The following is a 17,972-nucleotide window of genomic DNA, read 5'->3' as shown; positions in this document are numbered from 1 at the left end:
GGACTTTCCACAGGGCAGGGAACCCTGACTGCTCTTCAGACTCGAGAGTGAGGGAGAGAGGAGTGGGGGGAGGGTGGGAGGAGTGGGAGAATAAAAATTTTAAAAAAGAAAAAAAGAAAAAAAAAAGTAATTTTGTTCTTATTTATGACTGAATAAAACTCCACCGTGCATACATGCCACATTTTTTTTCTTTTTTTTTTTTTGGTTTCAAATTTTATTATAATGTTCCAGCAATCAAAACAGTGGCATTGGCATGAAGACACAAGACAAAAAGAGGCCGAGGCTTAGAAACAGCCCTGCCATGCATGGTGGGATGGTTTCCCACCAAAGGGCAATGAGGAAAGCTAGAAACCTACATGAGATGGATAGAAAGCCAGACTCTTACATCACACACAAAGATTAACTCAAAATGGATCAAAGAGTAAAACTAAGAGCTAAAACTAAAATTCTCAAAAGCAAGCTATAATTAGCTCCACTGGGTGGGGCAATACTTTTGTGGATATGACTACCAAAAACTCAAGCAGAGTCAACAACCCACTATTAATGGGTCAAGGACCTAAGGAGATTTCTACAAGCATAATATATAAAGGCTAACAAACATTATAAAACATGTGACACCACTAATCAGGGAAGTGCCAAACAGAACCACTGGTAGAGACTTCACAACCTTAGAAGGGCCACTAAACAGAACAGGAAATAAACTGACAGGAGTATGAACTAGTGTGGCTGCTACAGAAAGTATGGCAGTGCCTTGAAATAAAAACAATTACTCTATGACACAGCCTGCTAGGTGTACGCTAAAACTGTGGGGTCCTAGTGAGGTTTGTATATCCATGTTCACAGCAATAGTCAGGAGCTCAAGAGTGGAAACAAGCGAGCTATCCACTGCTGAGGAAGGAGGTCACAGGATAGAGGACACACATACACTAGAATACTACTTGGCCTACAAAGGAAAGAAATACACGATACATCATGGCTAAACCTTGATGTATTTTGCTATATGAAATAAACCAGTCCCCATCCCATCCCTGAAAAAAAACCACATGCTAAGATTGCATCCAACCAGGCACTTATGGTACTCAAATCAGAAACAGGAAATAGAATGGAGATTACTATAGAGAGAGCTTGCCAAGGGAGGAAGGGATGACCTGACAGCGGCAGGGAGGTAACTCATGGGCTACTTGACAATTTGTGAGGTGGATGAAGAATTCTGCAGACTGACTGCAGCGTGAATGCTCAATACTACTAACCTATACACTTTAAGATGCTAAGTTTTGCTATTCATATTTAACTAAAAACTTCAAATATGCCTACAAATAAAGGTGTATATATGCTACATTTTCTTTATCCATTTATGTTTTGATGGTCACATAGAAGTTACCTGTAGCTTGGTTATTCTGGGTCTTATCACAAATATGAATGCATAAGTGGCTGTGTGGTTGGCTGATATAGAATCATTTGGGTCTCTTCCTAGGACTGATATATCTAGGTCATAGGATAGTTCTCTTTTTAATTTAATTTTTTTTTTATGAAATTTTGCCCTGATTCCCATAGTGGCCGTACAACAGCATAGTGACTTCTCGCCCATCTACTGACCTCCGAAGGTTTTGTCTTATTGCAGTGTTTTTAAGACGACACCCATTCTGATTAGGGTAAGTTGAGACCTATGAGTCCTTGACTGCTAAGGATGTTGAATATTTTTTTGGGCCATTTCTGCTTTATATTTGAGAAGTGTCTGATCATTTAATCTATTTGTTCATTAGGTCATTTGGGTTTCAGTGTTTAGTTCATTGAGTTAAAAGCCAATGCATTATAGATATCGCTCCCCTGAAGATGCATAGTTGGCAAAGTTTTTGTCCTATTGTAGGATGATAATTTTTTTGCTGCATAGAATCTTTACAATTTCACTAATCCAGTTTTTTTTTTGTCACATAGAACTGTTTAATTAGGTTGTCAGTAATTTAGAAAACCAGTTTGTGAAGATCCATCCCGTTCGTCAGAGAGAACTGAGAGCGCAGGTAGCCCTGCAGCTGAGGAACAGCTTTGATCTTTGGCAGAATCTGCGAGTCCACCGTTTTCTGATCAGCCTTGCGCTGCTCTGTAATCTCATAACTAATCCAGTTTTTTAGCTCTTGCCATGATTTCAGTTCCTGAGCCTTTGGAGAGCTTTTCAGCAGGGAAAGGCCTTGTTCTCCACCGTCGTTTATTTTCCTCTGGCAGTTTCACACTGTTGAGTTTTATATTAAGGACTTTGATTCATCTTGAATTGAATTTTATCTGGGCACTAGGCATCTACTTTCATCCTGACACTCATTTCTAATAAGATTTCTTAGCATCTTGTGTTGAAAAGTGTCTCTTCTACAAAGCTCTCTTTTATTTATTTTTGGTACCTTTATCACAAATCAGTGGGATGTTTATAAATTTGTGGACTTATTTCTGTGTTTTCTAGTCTATTCCATTGATCTACCTGAAGGTTTTTGTGCAAGTACAATACTGTGTTTGATACTATGTTCTGTAATATAATTTGAAATCAAATATTGCAATACCTCCAGCATTGTTCTTGTTCAAAATTGCTTTGGCTATTTGTTTTGTTTCTTTTTTGTTTTTTTTTTTTTTGTGTGTGTATGTGTACATTGTGTGCTTCTATAAGATATTTAAAATGGGAATTTTGATGGAGATTGCACTGAACCTGAGATCATGTTAGTAGGGCCATTGTCACAACATTAATTCTGTCAAGTCATGAACATAAGAAGTCTTTCTGTCTTCTACTGTCTTCTTCAATTTCTTTTCTGTGTTTTTAAGGTTTCATTGTAGAGGTTTATTTTGTTGTTGTTTGTTTTATTTTGTTTTTATTACCTTAATTAAGTTCAGGTATTCTAGTCCCCTACCCTCAGGCTATGTGAACAGGCTTGGTTCTCTGATTTCTTTCTTAAAGTGTCTATCGTTATCTACAAAAACCACTAATTTTTATGCATTGGTTTTGTGTCATGTTACTTTGCTGAAAAGGTTTATCAGAACTAACAGTTTCCTGATAGGTGCTTTGGGGTCTTTTAAACATAAGGTCATATTATTTGTGGATAGGAATAATTTTACATATTCATATCTTAGATGCCTTAATGTTGAGGCTAAAACTTGAAGCACCACATTGAACAAGAGTGGTAAGAATGGGCACCTTTGTCTCATTCCTAATTTCTTTGAGGGTGTTTACTGTAAAGGGATGCTGTTTCTGTCACTGTTCTTTCTTTTCTGTAGCTCCTGAGATGATGTGATTTTTAGTCCTTTTGTGATTTGAGTCTGTTTATGTGCTGTAACACACTCATTGATTGGTATATGTTGAACTATCCTTGCATCCCTAAAAACGAAGTCAACTTGGTCATGGTGTATAATTTTCCAAAAGTATTTTTGAATTTTGTTTGTAAATATTTTATTGAAAAATTTTCTGTGTCTACTCTCATTATAAAGGTGTTCTGCAAATATCCTGTTTTTGTTGTTGTTTTCAAGTTAAGACAAGTCAGGGTCATCTGGGAAGAGGGATCTTTAATTGGGGATATGACTACATTAGATTGACCAATAGACAAACCTGTGTGGACATTTACTTGATTAATGATTGATGTCTGACTGAGGCTGGTATAACTTCTGGACATTTAGTTCTGGGTGATGTGTGAAAGCAGACTAAACAAGGTATAGAGAACAAGCCAGGAAACAGTGTTCCTCCATGGTCCACACTTCAGTTCCTGCCTTGGCTTCCCTCAGAGATAGAGCCCAAACCATAGGATGCTATAAAGGGTTTCCTCCCCAGGGTTTTTTCTTTTTTGTTTTTGTTATTGTGTTTGTTTTTTGTTACAGCAATAGAAAGAAATAAGACAATTGTTGTGTGCTTATCTAGTTTTGGCATTAGGGGAATACTGATTTTATAAAATAAATTTCCCAGGTTTACTTTTTAAAAATAGTTTATGGAATAATTTGAATATTATTGTTATTAAGTACCTGGAAGAATTGATCAGTGAGTTCCCTTGGCCCTAGGCTTATTTAAGTTGACAGACTTCATTTCTGGTTCAATTTTATTGTTCATTAGCCTATTTAAACTGTCTGCATACTCCTGTTTTAGTAAGAATAAGTCTTGTGTTTTGAAAAATTTATCCATTTCTTCTCCTAGTTTATTGGAACATGGGTCTCATTAACATTAGTGGTGATGTAAGTTGTTTTTTTTTTTTGGCCTGGGGTGGGTGGGTGTTGAGATAGGGTTTCTCTGTGTAGCCCTAGGTAGGTATATTGGAACTTGTTTTGTAGACCACACAGGTCTCGAACTCACAGAGATCTGCCTGCTTCTGCCTCTTGAGTGCAGGGATTAAAGGCATAAAGGCATATGCCATCTTGCCCAGAAGTGATGTAGTTTTAATCTTTAGTTTTATTAATTTGTGTCTTTCTACTTTGGTTCTTTTTTATCTTATCAAAAAACCAAGTTTTGTTTTTTAATTATTATTTTGAATTTCTAATGTGGTATCCATTTCATTAATTTCTATTCTGATATCCTTTACTTATTTCTGTCTACCAGTTCTGAGTTTTCTCATACTGCTAAGATCTTGAAGTTCGCCATTAACTTGTATGTATGAACTGTCTTTGTTTTTTAGATACAGGCCTTCCAAGCTATGATGTTTCTATTAGACTCCCAAAGGTCATTGTGGACTATGTTGCTGTTTTTATTTAATTCTAGAAGTCATTTTATTTTTCCCACCGTTTCTTCAGTGAACCACTAATTACTTGAGTGTATTACTTAATCTTCAGTGTTTGTGTAGTTTCTGTGGCTTCTGTCGTCATTAACTTCTAGCTTCATTCCATTATGATAGTATAAAATATAAGGTATTATCATCGCTTCTCAGTCTTTTGGCTAAGATCAAGTGTAGTTATCTGTTCTTATTAGTTTAATATCTGATACGTCCTCTATCCGAGGACAATATATTAAATGGATTTTTGGAAATAGGAGTTGGAATAGGAGCTTTCTCTGTGTACTCCATGCATTGACCTGGTATTGCAGTACTTTCAGGAATGGTACACTTCCTTGGAGGAATACATACATACATACATACATACATACATATGGTATTATCTATAGTGTTTATATTTCCTTAGATATGAGTTGTGACCCAGACTGTAGCATATTTTAGAGATCTCCACAGATGAGAATAATATATAGTTTTGTGTAGCCATTGAGTAGAATATTTTGTTAATATTTGTTAAATTTGTTTTATTCACGAAATAGTTTAAGCCTAGAGTTTCTTTGTTATTTTTTTTGACTGGGTAATCTGTCAATTGATAGGAGTAGAATATTAAATTGGCCCACTGTTTGTTATTGAATCTAGACTTATAGAAACATTTATCTCCAGTAGTATTAAGTTTATGAAACTAGATGTATAAACAGTTGGTGAATATATATTTATAAATGTTATATTTTCTTGATGAATTGCTTTCTTTATTATTTTTCATTAACCCTCTTTCCCCTTTGACTAATTTTGGATTGAAGTTTTGTCTGTCAGATATAAAAATGGTTATTGATTCTTTTTTCCTGCTTCAAATTCATTAGTATATGTTATTCCATAGTTGGTACACTTTAATCCACTTGATCCAGTATGTCATTGATGCTTCCAACGGTGCCTTTTACTTGGCAGATTGGCTTTTGTTTCCATGATTTCTTTTTGTTTCTTTGTCAGAATGTCGATTTCCTTGCAGAATCTTTCCTCTGTGGTGCATTTCTTCTCGATTCTGCTGACTTTTAAATAATCTAGGTTCTAAATTGATTTTCTTACTGCATTCCTAGACTTGTTTCTGCCCTCTTTAAAGTTATTGACCGAAGTTAAAGCAGAACTTTGAATTTCACTTTTGACATTTCAGGTATTTTATTACTTTTGTTTTCAGTTTTTGGAGAATTATGGAATTTGGGATGTGCTACAGCGACTTACTTGTTGATACCTTTTGTGTTTCTATGACATGTTTTTTATGCGTGTTAGGATGGATGTATCTTTCACTTTTATTTTTGTAGTTTTCCCTTTGTTTTATTTTATATCAGTCATTTAGTGGGTAGTCCTCACTTTGGCTTACTTTCCCTACTACTACTTAGAGGGGAGATGAAAGCAGCAGTAAATGACTGGACACAAATCCAGCAAAGGAACTAAGATGCAATAAAAAGTAAATGGGCAGCCGGGCGATGGTTGCGCACGCCTTTAATCCCAGCACTCGGGAGGCAGAGGCAGGTGGATCTCTGTGAGTTCGAGACCAGCCTGGTCTACAGAGCTAGTTCCAGGACAGGCTCCAAAGCCACAGAGAAACCCTGTCTCGAAAAACCAAAAAAAAAAAAAAAAAAAAAAAGTAAATGGGCACTTTAATTACATCTCCATAAGGCTAGGGACAAAAGACCTAGGCTACTGTTATGATGAATGACATATAAATAATATTAAAGATAAAGGCATTACAATTAAAATTAATTCAAAGAGGAGGGAATGAGGAAAGGGAAAAGAAGAGTTGGAATGAGAAAAAAGTCCATGTGCTGAGGAAGGGAAGAAAATGAGAGAAGAGAATGGGAACCGACAGGAAAAGTGGTAAATCATAAAACCTAATCAAGCCCAAGAACTAAACCAATAAAACCATCATAAAACCTAAGCAAGCTTAAGACCTAAAAATGATGAAGATTAGTTACACAAAACAGTAAATAGAATAAAAATGAAAAACTCTGCAACTTTTTTTCTTTTCTTTTTTTTTTATTTTAAAGATTTTTTTTTTATTGAGAAAAAAAATTTCCGCCTCCTCCCAGCCTCCCACTCCTCCCACCCTCCCCCCCCTCCTCTCCCCCTCCCTTTCGAGTCTGAAGAGCAGTCAGGGTTCCCTGCCCTGTGGAAAGTCCGAAGTCCTCCCCCCTCCATCCTGGTCTAGGAAGGTGAACATCCAAACTGGCTAGGCCCCCACAAAGCCAGAACTAGAAGTAGGATCAAAACCCAGTGCCATTGTCCTTGGCTTCTCAGCAGCCCTCATTGTCCGCCATATTCAGAGAGTCCGGGTTTATCCCCTGCTTTTCCAGTCACAATCCAGCTGGCATTGGTGAGCTCCCAATAGATCAGCCCCACTGTCTCCGTGGGTGGGTGCACCCCTCTTGGACCTGACTTCCTTGCTCATCTTCTCCCTCCTTCTGTTCCTCATTGGTGCTTTGGGAGCTCAGTCCAGTGTTCCAGTGTGGGTCTCTGTCTCTATCTCCATTCATCACCAGATGAAGGTTCTTTATTCGTGCACGCCTTTAATCCCAGCACTCGGGAGGCAGAGGCAGGCGGATCTCTGTGAGTTCGAGACCAGCCTGGTCTACAGAGCTAGTTCCAGGACAGGCTCCAAAGCCACAGAGAAACCCTGTCTCGAAAAAAAATAAATAAAGAAAGAAAAAACTCTGCAACTTTTGCCAGTACTCCTTGCTTTTCTGAAACGAAAGTAAGTTCTCCTAGCAGAGTTGGTTTTTGCAGCTAACTTGGCAGATGGACAAGCTTCTTATCTTTCTAGAGTTTGATCGATCCAGTTCAGAGTAACTTGCATACAATCTATCTTTCCTCTGTAATTGAATTCCTGGACAGCAAATGAGCTTTCTCTCTACCCAGCACAGTGATAGTCTCTTTCATGGTGTTCATCCTGCCAGCTCCTGTGTCCTGTGTGCAACATGCCATCAAGCTTTGTGCCAGGGATTTCAATGTCCAAAGGTCTAAAGGTACCACATCCTTGCTTGCATTTCATTTTGAAATTGGATATTAAAACCTTACCAGGGCTCAGGCTGCCTTTCAGCCAGCAATTCACTGTGCCTGAAGATTGTTCTTGCATTCTGCCCCATCAACTCCTGTGGGGTGTCTGTGCATCTCAGGATTGGTGCCTGTTTAGGCGAAGTAGGAAGAGTCTTTGGTGCTTTTAGCTAGTAGTACTGCCCACGTTTTCTTTCTGCTCTTCCCAGCAAAGCTGTTTGAAGCGCTTCTCTCACTGTTGATTCCCAGCTTTGTCCCCCCTTAATAGGTAAAGTGCTACAAGTCAAACTGGGTCCTTTTCTCCAGTATCTGCTTCCCATAGGACACAGATCTAGCAGATAAAATTTTGGCATTTCACTGTCCCCTCCTGGATCATCTCCTCTTCTCTTGCTTGTAGCCCTAGTCAGGTGATATTGATTTTCTCCTGACTTCTTTGTTCGGTGCATCAACTGGAGTCTGTTGTTTTCTTTGTATATGCAATGTCCCATAGTTCTGAACTTGATGTCATTTATCCACATTGTTTATTGTGCCCTCCCGCCTGCTTCCCATGTTTTTTTTATCCCTTTTGGCAGTCATAGATCATTTCTTTTACTCAGGTTGATGGAGGAACAGGAGAGAGTCTCTTGGTGCTTCTCCACCAGCTTGAGAATCAATTCTGTACATGGTCTTGCTCGAGCCCATACCTCTAGCCTGCTGAGTCCCACTGAAGGGGAGCAGATATTTTCATTGGGGGTTTGTCTTAAAAAGATATTTCTTTACAGGTTTCTTGTCGTTTGCAATAATAGTTGTAAGCACACTGTAGAAACACAATTTTGTAATTGAATTGTATCAATTACAATTAAAACAATTATATCGTAGTAAGGCCTTAGTGACCTCCAGTGTCAGGCAAACAAGGCCTGTGCCATCTCTGGGAGCAGGCAGGAAGACCCCAGTGACCTCTGGGAGCACTGAGCTTCCTCCAGGAGCTCTGAGCAACTAGAACGATGATCCTGATTCCACCTTGAAGAGTACCATCTGAGCCTTGGACCCACTGGCACCTGGTAATCAGAGACACAGCCCCAGCTCCACCAATTGGAGGAAAAGATGGATAGACAACAAGGTAAGAATAACTCAAAAACACAAAGAACAACATGGCACCACCAAAAACTAGTAGCTCTACAACAGCAAGACTTAAATACCCCAACACAGATGAAGCAGGAGAAAATGACCTTAAAAATAATCTTAGAAAAATGTTTGAGGCCCTTAAAGAGGAAATGAAAAATTCTTTCGAAGAAGTAGAGGGAAAAACAAACAAAAATTTAGAAGAAATCAGCAATTCCTTTAAAGAAATCCCCCCCAAAGAAAACAATCAAACAAGAAAAAGAAACAATTCAAAACTTGAAAACTGAAATAGAGACAATAAAAAACCCCCATAAACCAAGGGAACTCTGGAAACAGGAAATATGGATAAACAATCAGGAACGACAAATGCAAGGATAAACAGTAGAATATAAGAGATTGAGGGAAAATCTCAGGTGTTGAAGACATGATAGAGGAAATAGATTCATTGGTCAAAGAAAATGTTAAATCTAACAAAAGTTTAACACAAAATATCTAGGAAAAATGGGACACCATAAAAAGACCAAACCTAAGAATAATAGGAATAGAAGAAGAAGTCCAACTCCAATGCACAGAAAATATATTTGACAAAATTAAAGAAGAAAACTTTCTCAACCTAAAAAACTTTCGTAGGACATGCCTATGAAAATAAAGAAGCTTACAGATCACCAAATAGACTGGTCAAAAAAGTCTCCTCTCCATATAATAAGCAAAACACTAAACATACAGAATAAAAGAAGAATATTAGGAGCTACAAAGGAAAAAGGCCAAGTAACATATAAAGGCAGACCTATCAGAATTACACCTGACTTCTCAATAGAAACAATGAAAGCCAAAAGATCCTGGTTAATTGTTATACAGACATTAAGAGACAACAGATGCCATCCCAGAATACTATACCCAGCAAAACTTTCATTCACCATAGATAGGGAAAACAAGCTATTTCATGACTGAACCAGATTTAAACAATACTTCAGCCACACATGAAGTACTCAAAGGAAAACTCCAATCCAAGGAAATCAGTTACACCTACAAAAACACAGACAATAGATGATCTCACAGAAGTAAATTCCAAAGAAGGGAAAAGCAAACAGAATAACATCACCACCACCACCAATAAAAAACTAAAATGATAGGAACTAGCAACCACTGGTTATTAATATCCCTTGATATAAATGGACTCAGTTCACTTATAAAAAGACACAGATTAACAGGTTGGCTACATACAAGAAATACACCTCAACCTCAAAGATAGACATCACCTCAGAGGGTTGAAAAAGAAGTTTCCAATCAAATGGACTAAGAAACAAGCTGTGTAGCTATCTTAATATCCAACAAAATAGACTTCAAACTCACAAGAAACAAAAACATTTCATATTTGTCACAAGAAAAGTTCATCAGGAGGAAATCTCAATTCTGAACATCTGTGCCCCAAATACAAAAAAATATATGCACCCTCATATGTAAAAGAAACATTACTAAAGCTTAAATCACTCTCACCACTGAACAGGTCTGCCAGACAGAAACTTAAAAGAGAAATAAGGGAACCAACAGATGTCATGACTTAAATGGACTTAACAAACATCTATAGAAATACCATCCAAACATAAAATATACCTTCTTTTCCGCACCTCATGGAACCTTATCAAAAATTGACCACATACTCAGTAACAAATCAAACCTCAACAGATACAAAAAATTGGAATGATCCCATGTATCTTAGCAGATCACCATGACTTCAAGATAGAATTCAACAGCTATACTAATTCCAGAAAGCCCACAAACACATGGAAATTAAACAATGCTCACCTGAATCACCAATGGGTCAAGGAAGAAATAAAGGAAGAAATTAAAAACTTCCTAAAATTCAACGAAAATGACTGCACAACATACCTAAACGTATGGGGCACAGCAAAAGCAGTGTTAAGAGGAAAGTTCATAGCACTAAATGCCTACATAAAGAAGCTTGAAAAATCCCACACTAGTGAGTTAACAGAACACTTTAAAGCTTTAGAACAAAAAGAAGGAAACACACCCAGGAGTTCTAGATGACAGAAAGTAATCAAATTGAGAGATGAAATCAACAAAATAGAAACAAAGAAAGCAATATAAAGAATCAATGAGACAAAGAGTTGATTCTTCAAGAAAATCAACAAAATGGTAAACCTTTATCCAAACTAACCAAAAGGCAGAGAGAAAATATCCAAATTAACAAAATCAGAAATGAAAAAGAGGACATAACGACAGATATGGAAGAAATCCAGAGAATGAATCATCAGGTTATATTCCAAAAACCTGTACTCCACAAAATTGGAAAAAGGAAAGATAATGGACAATTTTCTGGATAAATATCACTTACCAAAATTAAATCAAGACTAGATAAGCAAATTAAATAGACCTATAACCACTAAGGAAATCGTAACAGTCACCAAATGTCTCCCAACCGAAAAGAGCCCAGGACTAGTTGGTTACAACTCAGAATTCTACAAGATTTTCAAAGAAGAACTAATACCAATAATCCTCAAATTGTTCCACACAATAGAAACAGAAGGAGCATCCCTGACTTTTTTTTCAAGGCTGCAGTTACCCTCAAACCCAAACCACATATAGATACTACTAAGAATGAGAATTACAGACCAATCTCACGAACATTGATGCAGAAATACTCAATAAAATACACTCAAACTAAATCTAAGAACATAACAGAAAAATCATTCATCATGACCAAGTAGGCAAAGGATGGTTCAACATGTCAATGAAACCTATCATATATGTAGATGACTGCAAATAACATAGTCTCATACTAGCTCAGAATTGATTATTTGCATTCCCCCGTACATAGTACTGACTGACTGGGTTCCCACTGGCTAATTCTCCCATTCATTTCCCCTCTAAGGTAATGGGCAGGTGAATGTACTCACGTGTTGTTATCAGTACCATATATTTTTATCTTTTATTAGTGCTTCCCTTGCTACTTTACTGACTCTTCAGTCATTTCATCTGGCATATATTTCATGTGAGTTACTTGAATACAGGAGGAGCTTAAGAAATTCTATCTTTTGTTTTATTTAAAAACTCCTATGTGTCTGTTAAATACAGCAGATACTGGTATACTGACTGGATAAAGCCTTTTATCTTAACCATATATCAAGTTTTTGTTTAGTGCTTAAGAGGTCATATCTTGGTATTTTGCAAACAAGAATGTGTGTGTGTGTGTGTGTGTGTGTGTGTGTGTGTGTGCAATGCATGCATACAAGCTTGCATACATGCACATTCTTTCCCTGACACCAATAAATCAATAAGCAAAATTAATCTGGAAAAATGTAAGTACTTCATTTACTATTCGGTGTAGAAGAAACTGCTCTCCAACTTCCCAGAGGAAGCAGGTCCTGAAATGGCTTAACCAAGAGTTCTTTCTGCTGCTTTTAGCCACTGTACATTTGAGAACCTGGCCTGTTTGTAGGGTAAGCAGCCTTATCTTAGATGATCTGTCTTTGTTTGTTAATGCTGTGATATCTGAGACTTCAATCTTGTTGTAAACCCGTAATTTGACCTGGTTCTTTCTGTCTTTTAACCTCTGGTTGGACCCCTCTGACTCCATCTCTTCTTCCCAAGCCTGTATAATCTAACCCCAAGTGCTTTGAGTTCTTCTGCCTGTCTGAGTTCCATGTTGTGAGTCCCACAATTCTGCAGAGATTGATGCTTGCCTATGTAGCAGGCTTTCTTGGACCACCAGACCCCAAATCATCGCAGGGAGACTTATTATTAGTTATGAATGCTCAGACATAGTTTAGGCTTGTCCCACTAGCACTTATAACTTATTTCATCCTTTTTCTCCTCACCTTGGGCCTTTTTGTCTTTCTTTTTCTTATGTCCCACTTCATGCTTCCTCCTTATCTGGTTAGTTGGTGACTGCCTGGCTAGCTGGCCCATTGTGTCTTCCTCTTTCTCTCTCATCCTCTCTCTTTTAAGCTTAGATTCTTCCTCCTATTTATTCTCTCTGCCTGCTGGCCCTGCCTAACCATCTATGGCCTAGCTATTGGCCATTCAGCTTTTTATTAGACTAATCATGTGCTTTAGGTGGGCAAGGTGAAACAGTAACACATCTTTATGTTGTTAAACAAATACAATGCACCTTTACAATTTCAGAGAAAATGCTCCATTATCTATCCTATCTTCGTGAGTCCAAAGTTTTGTACCTAATTTTCTATTATAACTAAAGAAAACTGTAACTGTAAGTATCTAGTATTCAATTACATCAAAAACCCCAGAAGGATATAATATTATCTGAATAAACAAGAAGTGCAGTGTCAACCACTTCCAAAACTATAGAAATGACAGAGACATCTGACTTTTGTACAGTCACCAAAGGTTCTTCTACAATGTTGGGACATCCGTCTTTGGCCTATAGGACTAGAATATCTGGCAGATTATTCTATGAAGTGGAAATTTTGAATAACTGTCCTTGCTTTGTTTTGTCAAAGTTTGGTAGTCTTTTTCTTTTGTATCCTGCAGAATATCCAGAAGACTTTTCTTTGAAGCAGGAATTTTGAACGACTCTCCTGCCTTGCTTTGGCAAAGTTCAATGCTCTTTTTCCTTTGTGTGCTGCATGTCCAGTTTGTAAAGCTTACTGCCAGCAGTTGTGGCAAGGACAGATTCTTGCCCATATTCAAATTTCATATGAAGGTTTTTCAATGCCCATCATCCTTTTAGATTGGTGCTGCCAGGAGCAGACATGTCTTATGAAATGCATTACATATTAAACATCTTAAATGTTCTATTCTATAGTTCTCTGAAGCATTTGAAGATCACCTATCTATTTAAAATATATCTATTTAACCCTGAAAACATACTTAATATAACTACAAGTTTGACTATTATAAATGATTAGCTACCAATCTATGTTTCTAAATCATACATCACATATTTAAATGAGCTGCATAAAAGCACAACACCCCAAACAAAAGTAGGAACATATATACCAGTATAACAAAAATAATTTTAAGTTTGTATCATTATTGATACCAAAATCATATTGATGTAAAATATTTGAGGTTGATAGTTGTCTTTTTATCATATATTCCTATATCCCCTTTAGGGATATACTGACATACTCTCATAGCCCACTGAATGATCAAAAACCATCTACCTTACCCCTTGGGAATGTGAACATTGTGTTCTCTAGACTGCTTTTCTGTTGTCCAAAGTTGATCCCTCTGTGTGAGAATGGTTCTGAGACTTGACCACAAATGTTACAACCATGGTCAAGTTCTGGAAAAACTAGTTAAACTATAACATTTGTGGTCCAGTCTGAGAACTATTCCCACACAGAGGGATCACTCTCTACATCAACTGTCTTTTTTTTTTTTTTGAGACAGGGTTTCTCCATAGCTTTTGGTTCCTGTCCTGTAACTAGCTGGAACTAGACAAGGCTGGCCTCGAACTCACAGAGATCCACCTGCTTCTGCCTCGTGAGTGCTGGGATTAAAGGCGTGCACCACCACTGCCCGGCTTACATCAACTGTCTTATAGTTTTTCTTGGTTTATTTCTTTATGTTTGTAGCCATGATTTTCAGGAGGTCTCCCCCCAATCAGACCTAATCTATATTAATCTTTAAGAAACCCATAGCCTTTTTTTAGTGTGGAAAAAGTATAACCTCTTCCCCAGTGCAATACAATTTCTGAATTCCATCTTAAAGTTAAGGCATCCCTAATGTATCTAGGCTGGTTTAATTCAGCAATTTCATTTATAATCCAATGTCTCTCTGGGGCTGTTATTCACTTATCAGGATTCAAAACCTTCAAAGTCAATACAATATCATACAAGATCCAGACTCCCTTTAATCTGTAAACCATTTATTTTTTTTCTATGACTGCCTATACCATTTTCTTTTCTTTCTTAACCCTTCACACATTGTAAACTGTATATATATGGACCTATCTTTACTGTGTTCTGCTATTTTTTTCTAATGTATAAGCCAAGCCTTAAACTGCTAAGTGGTAGCTAGGCCCTCTGCTTCAGCTCTGGTGACTTGCTTTGCTCCTTCCTCAGTCATGAGAGTCAAGCTGTAAGCCTGCAGGCCTGGCTGAAAGCTGTGTTTAACTGTGAGCTTTATCTAACAAAAGCTTCATTCAACTACCCCAACTCTAGGAAGTTGGTGCCTGTACTGTGGCATGTGTTTTTACTTAGCTTGCTGTTTCTATTTAGTGTGCAAGCTGCACAAGTGTTTCAAGTGCTTTCAATATGGAAAACTCTTTTTAAAAGCTATATTTTTTCTTTTTTTTCCCCAGTTTTTCATAGTGTCAGCCCTATGTTGAAATTCAGGTCCCATGTTGGAACACCAAATGTAGCAGGCTTTCTCAGATTGTAAGCCCCAAATCATGACACAGAGACTTATTTTTAGTTATGAATGCTCAACCTTAGTTTAGGCTTGTCTCTTGCTATTTAATAACAAAAACAAAACAAAACTTAAATTAACCTGTAGGCAGAGACTCCTTGTTCATTTCTTGGCCTCCCAGACCCAAAGTAATCACACAGAAACTGCATTAATTAAAACACTGCTTGGTCTATTAGCTCAGGCTTCTTATTGATTAGCTCTTATATCTTGTGTTAACTCATTCCTATTATTTTATATTTTGCCACGAGGCTTGTGGTTTACTGGTGAGGTTTCTATGGGTGTCTGTCTCTTTGGGCAATTGCATAGAGTCTTTCTGACTCTGCCTACTTTCTCCCAGCATTCAGTTTAGTTTCCCTATCTAGTTCTATTCTTCCCTGTCATACGCCCAATTAGCTTCTTTATTCATGAACCAGAGAAAGCAACACATATACAGAAGGACTTCCCACATCATTAACTCATTTTTATTAATCTTTGTGCTGTTCCAAGGCTCATTTACCTCATCTACATACTATCCATCCTGTTTTCCTGTTTCTTCATGTCTGACTGGCTGGCTTCCTTTTTCTCTCTGGCTACCAGCCTTGACTCTGTCTAGCTATTGGCCATTCAGGTTTTTTAGACCAATCAGGTGTCTTAGGCAGGCAAGGTGAAACAATAATTCATCTTTACATAATTAACCAGATGCTACATAAATGAAAGCAACCACATCTTTACATAGTTAAGGTAATATTCTACAACCTGCCTGTTTTCCTCCCTTTCTTGTTTTCCTCTATTTCTACCACCTTCTTTCTTCCCTTTCCTCCTGAAACTTTGACAGAGACTTGCCTCACTTCTTCATACTCACCATCTCACCTTTGTGACTCCAAGTGTTCTGGATCTTGTTTTGGTCTCAACATTTCTGACCTCCCTCTCTTCTATTTACACAGGCCAGAGTGGCAAAACTGCTTCTCTCACCCCTCCTTGATCCACATATCCTTTAGAGCTGCAAGATCCCTAGAACCCACTATTCATATGGCACCAGTTGTGCAAAGTGTCCTCAATGAACCTGGGCTTCTCACTCACGATGTGGGATTTCCCTCTGTATTCTGTGATTATCATTGATAAATAAAAAAGCTGTTTTGGGCCTGTTGATAAGGCAGAACTTAGGTAGGCAGGGAGAACAAAGTTGAATGCTAGAAGAAAGAAGGACAGAGAGAGAGAAAGAAGCCATGTATACCTGCCAGAGACAGATGCCAAAACTTTAGCCAGTAGGTCACAGCCACGTGCGATATACAGATAGAAATTGATTAAATTAATATGTAAGAGTTAGCCAATAAGAAGCAAGAGCTAATGGGCCAAGCAGTGATTTAATCAATACAGTTTTTGTGTGATTATTTTGGGGCTAAGTGACAGGGAACTAACTAGTGACCTCCTACCTACACACTCATCTTATTTAATCCTTTCCAAAGTGTGTGAATCCATACCGTAGGAAGGTAGGGCCACAGTCACGACGATAGTAAGTGGCAGTGCTAGATGTGTCTCCCACACCCAGGTGTGTGTTCAAACATACAATTTTTTTTCTGAGACCAAAGCTATGTATATTTCTCTCTGAACAAACCCTAGTTATTTCTCTTAGAGAGGAGAAGTGAAAGGAAGCTTACAGACTCTCCCCCTTCCTCTTGTGGATCACCTTGCTTTTCTCAGTATCATCCCTTGTGCTTTGCCACACATGGTGGCCCAAATACTCTCTACAGAATCCACACTCAGGGTATCTCTTTCCAAAGTCCCTTAACCACACTACCGGACAACCTTTCACTAATTCCAGCCACCTATAAACCTTGTTGCCAGCTGCCCATTCACAGTTCTTTGAAAGGCAGACTCATGAGAGAAGCCAAGTGAGATTCTGGTACTAAAAGTCTCACAGCCTGTTTTTGCTTGGCCTTACAGGTTTAAAAACTTTGGTAAAATTACGACTGTGGACATAACCTTTACAGATTATCCCTCAGATTCTTGAGGCAACTTCAGACATCTCTGAGTCCTTTTCCTTTTCCTTCCATGTTAATGCTTTGGCTTGGGCGCCAGACTCCTGTACTGAGTGCAACTGGAATTCAAGTTTGCCAGGTGTCCAGAAAAAGTCTGTCTTGTCCTTCGGGAAACTCTTCTCACAAAATCCTTTCAGATCCAATGCTGGGCTGCTCTTTCTACTAGACAGGTGGAGATCATCCAGACTTTGGAATTTACGTGGCTTATGCCTGTGTCACTTTAGCTGTCATATGAATCTGCCAGAGTACAGAGTATAGGGCATGAGTGGGGCTCAGTGCATTGTGGGACTGAGATTAACTGAGATTGAGCTGAGAGTGAGCTTAAGAAAATTAAATGAAGCTCAGATCACAATAGCCAGTTCTGTAGCACAGTTGATCTCTATTATGTAGACTCTAGGTCTCTTCAGTTCTATAAAAGCTTATGTTGCTTCTGCTTGGTGCTCAAGCTCCGTATTAGGATTTAGGGACCCAAAGATGAATGAGTAAGTTCCATGCACTCAAATAACTCACATTCATACACAAGGAAGATCTCTGGGAAGAGAGGACACCATAATAAAATTCATGACACTAGTTGAAAGTCAGTGGGTTTTTCTTAACACTTAAAGATGATACACTTTAGTTTTCAGTAGTTCTCATTGTCCGCTATGTTCAGAGAAACTGGACTCTCTGAACATAGCGGACAATGAGGACT

The 17,972-nt window shown here is 38.0% G+C and overlaps 1 non-coding gene across 1 annotated transcript; it reads left to right on the top strand.

Moving 5' to 3' along the window:
- Positions 1-4,868: 4,868 nt before the first annotated feature.
- On the top strand, positions 4,869-5,060 carry LOC113457959. The gene has a single exon (XR_003378422.1). It is a non-coding gene; the product is annotated as a U2 spliceosomal RNA (small nuclear RNA).
- Positions 5,061-17,972: the final 12,912 nt, after the last annotated feature.

The sequence above is a fragment of the Microtus ochrogaster genome (genome assembly GCF_000317375.1).
Source record: "Microtus ochrogaster isolate Prairie Vole_2 chromosome 6 unlocalized genomic scaffold, MicOch1.0 chr6_random_2, whole genome shotgun sequence".
In the NCBI taxonomy this organism is placed as follows: domain Eukaryota; kingdom Metazoa; phylum Chordata; class Mammalia; order Rodentia; family Cricetidae; genus Microtus; species Microtus ochrogaster.
Note: the sequence above shows the minus strand (reverse complement) of the source record. Positions and strands in the feature narration are given on the sequence as shown.